The sequence below is a fragment of the Poecilia reticulata genome, linkage group LG2, assembly GCF_000633615.1.
Source record: "Poecilia reticulata strain Guanapo linkage group LG2, Guppy_female_1.0+MT, whole genome shotgun sequence".
Classification (NCBI taxonomy): Eukaryota; Metazoa; Chordata; class Actinopteri; order Cyprinodontiformes; family Poeciliidae; genus Poecilia; species Poecilia reticulata.
In genome coordinates, this window is record NC_024332.1 from 26,961,483 (window position 1) to 26,965,903 (window position 4,421).

Below are 4,421 nucleotides of genomic sequence, written 5' to 3' on the forward strand. Positions count from 1 at the left end.
TTTTTTTTTTTTTTTACAAGTTCAGTCTGTCAGGTTTGTTCACCACTCTGGTAGATCTTCTTAACACAGGTGGGTTGTCCCCAAGACGGTCACAGGGTGTTTCAGTTGTAGGAATAATCTGGGAGTCCTTAGAAACTTCACTTGACTCAACAACAGGCTCTAATGGAGTTTTTAACAAACTGCGCCGATTTCGACTCAGAACTTGTCCATCTTCAGTTTTCACTTCAAATGAACGTGGTGCTACTTCTTGCAGAATAGTTGCTTTAGTATTCCATCCCTCATCATCCAGAATCCTTACAGGATCCTTGTATGACAGTGGGGGTAGAATCTTGGTTGATCTGTCATAATATGACTTTTGTTTTACTTTCTGCTTTCGTAACTTGTACTCCAACTTTGATGATTTCTTTGCACCTTGTTCATTACTATCATAACTTGGCAAAGTTGTACGAATCTTYCGATTCATCAAGAGTTCAGCAGGTGAAAATCCATATTGCAAAGGTGAAGATCTGTAGCTTAATAAAGCTAAATACGGGTCAGAGTTACTATGCAGCTTTCTTCAGAAGTTGCTTCAGAATAGGAACTCCTTTCTCCGCTTTTCCATTCGACTGTGGATAATGTGGACTTGATGTTACATGTTTGAAGTCATACTGTTCTGTAAACTCTTGCCATTCTCTGCTACTAAAACATGGTCCATTGTCACTCACCACTATATGTGGAATGCCATGTATTGCAAAGATTGATTTAGCATGTGTTATGACACAGTTTGATGACATATTAGCTAATAGAGCCATCTCAGAATAGTTTGAAAAGTAATCAATGATCACTAAATAGTTTTTTCCTTTAAAATGAAACAAATSCAGTCCTACTTTCAGCCATGGTGATGTTGGAATGTCAGTCATTATCATAGGTTCTTTACTCTGTTTATTTCTAAATGTCTGACATGTTTCACATTTACTGATTAGCGTCTCAATGTCCTTATTCAGTCCAGGCCAGAAGACAGATTCTCTAGCTCTTCTTTTACATTTTTCAATGCTTAGGTGACCCTCGTGTATCCGTTGTAGAATATCTTGTCTTAATACTTGTGGAATCACAATTCTGTTGTTTTTCAGTAACAGTCCATTCACAACACTTAGATCAGCTTTAACTTTGAAAAACTGTGAACCTTAACCTTATTGGCCATCCTTCATTCATATTCTGCATGACCAACTGTAACTCTGTATCTTTAGCTGTTGCCTCAACTATTTGCTTCAACTATTTGCTTCAACTTGCTGTCTGACACAGGTAACACAGTGGACACCATGTTCACATGACGCTGAATATTCTCTTCAGTTGAACTCACACCATTGTCTGTAGGAGCTCTGGACAGAGCATCAGCAAGAATCAAATGTTTTCCTGGAGTGTAAATCAGTGTAAAGTCATACCTTTGCATCTTCATCATAAGCCTCTGAATCCTTGGTGACATCTCATTCAGATGTTTTTTGATAATGGCAACCAAAGGTCGCCATGGTGATCTGTTTCAGCTACAAAAGATGGTAGACCATACACATAGTTATGAAACCGTTCTGGTCCATAAGTCAACCCCAAGCATTCTTTTTCTATTTGAGCATATTTGCATTCAGCTTTGGTCATGGCTCTGGACACATAAGCCACAGGCTTCCATTGTTCATCTTCAGCTTGAACAAGAACTGCTCCAAGTCCATCTTTTGAGGCATCTGTAGACAGTTAAATTTTTTTAGTTGGAACGTAAAAGGCAAGTACTGGTTCTGTAAAAGGGAACGTAAAAGGCAAGTACTGGTTCTGTAGTCAAATATTTTTTCAGTTCCTTCCACTCTTGTTCATGAACTTCTGTCCACTGGAATTGACTATCATTGTACAAGAGTCTGCGAATGTTTGTCATCTTTGCACTCAGATTGGGAATACATTTCCCTATAAAATTAATCATGCCCATGATGCGCAAAACACTTGTTTTGTCGACAGGCTGTGGCATCTTCAAGATGGCTTTTATTTTATCTTCATCTGATTGAACACTTCCGTATTAGCACTTCCGCATTTTTATGCCACATAGAATGGTTCCGGTGCACAGGCAACAGTATGTTAACAGTGGCTCCTCAGTCGCTGCAGGACTATTAATGATGCCTATATAATTATTCAGACGTCCTGAAACGCTCCAGCAACAACAAAGGATTTAAGCTGGATGTGTCAAAACTTCACAATAACTTCGAAGGTAAGTTAATAAATCGTTTGTATTCACCATAATGCCTCATATGTCTGACGTAGCTAACAGGGACAAGCTTACAAAGGTGCTATGTAAATGTTAAGTGTTTTGATTATCTGTGCAATGTGCAATCTACATATCTATGCTGTATAGATAGATAAAGATATAGATATAAACATATATAGATCTGCCTATATTGTGCCCAAGCTATCAGTCGAAGCTGAAGTTAGCTTCCGAATGTAGCATCTAATTCGGAAAATAGCTAAAGGGTGACTACACTTAATTTTTCACTATCTTGAGCTTTTTTAATGTGTTGTACTTTAAAAACAACACCTAGACATTTCAAACCTAACTAGATTATTCTGTACTAACAGCAGAATAAATAAAACATTTGTGAAACCTTCTGATTTGTGAAATTTGTAAAATGTCAATAGATTCCAGAACGCATTAGATCTGAATGATTAATTTGTGATTATTATTTTAACTTTCCATTTTCTTTTTTTAATCTTTATTATAGTTGGAGTTGGACAGTTTTGTTTGATGGCTTCCTGGAGGGAGAGATTGGCTGAGCTATTGTTGCCAACAACTTTTCTCCTGCTATTAGTGTTTTTGCTTTTCTTTATATAGAGTATTTCTATCAGTTGCTCGTTTTCCGTTTTGTATACTGTATTTGTTTATACAGTATTTTTTTATTTTTACCTTAATGCTTACCTGGTCAGTTGAGGTGGAAATGTACATCCTCTTGATTACTGACAAATGTCAAAACCACATGGACTGAGCTGGTTACATCAGATCAATCTGAATCTTTATTTCGCATTAAAACGACTTCTTGTAATTTTAAGACATTGTTATAAAATTGCATCTTTATTCTGCTGTAATGACTGAATTCTTGCAATTAAAATTTATCGTATCCTGACCGTAATGCTCCCTTATACAACTCCCAGAACAGATGATTGAAATAAAGGCATTTTTTGAAAGTATTTTCTGTTATTTTGGTATAGAAGTTGAGGACGGGAGGAATCGATTAAAATCAAATCTGGTATGAAAAGAAATCTTGCAAGTCATATCATCCAGCCTTATTCAGCATATTAAATTATATGACTAACTACATATTACTTAATATTCACATTTCTTTGCTGGTATAACCTAAATGTGTTGCATTTTAACATCTCACTTGAATTCCTGATCTACATGCAAATACTTGATATAACGTAAACACTGAGAAATGGGGAAAACAAGGTTTGTGATTGAATTTTATTGTAGGTACAAACAGGATAGCAAAATGAACAGTGAATATATGTTATGAAGAACATAAGGTAGCCGTTGTTGTTGTAACTGTTCTTTTTATTGCCGAGTGCTTTACGCGGACATGCCGGTTAAACTGTAAATAACGTAAAAAAATAAAAGAAAAAAGACAAACAAAACGTCAATACTTAATATTGTAATATACAACAGGACACAAACTTAAACAACTTAATATATAACTCACCACATTGGGCATCACTCAAGATTGGTAAGATGTGAATTGATGCGGGTTCGGCTTGTTAGTGTGGTTGTTAGGCAACCTAAGTACACTACTGGCTTACCGTTCATTTTCTTCTTTCACACATTAATCCACGTACCAATACAAATCAACTATAGAGCCCCGTAGTGAAACGGGAGGAGTGAATCCAACAATATATAATATACTTCCTAGCAGCTAATCAGACATCAGACTTGTTTTGCCCATGGTGATGAAAACTCGTCACTCTGGAGGAGAGGAAGACCGGCTCAGCCCCGTCCAGGATGACTGCAGTGTCAGGGTAGCCAATAAAGTCTGCAGGTAGATTTTTGCATATCTGATGCTTAGGTTTCAAGATCATAGTTTAACCAAGTACTGTAAATAAAAAGTTAGTCCACGTTGTGATGATCCGGCAGACGTGGACTGATGGATGCCGTCAGCTGGTCCAGGGGCTTGGATCCAGTGGAAAGATAATCGGCACAGCGATCATGGCTCAGAAACACATCACGAGGTGTTGCGATGGAAACCTGAAAAATTAAAAAGAAAAAAAACTAATAAGCGTCCATATTTAGCTGCACAACGTAATCAAAACTAATAAATCCTCAGCTCTTTTTGAGAGTTTTGCTTGAAAATAAATTGACAATATCTCAGGAAATTAAATGTGTAAGTGAAATAGTTCTGGTATCACAAAGAAACTGCAAAAAA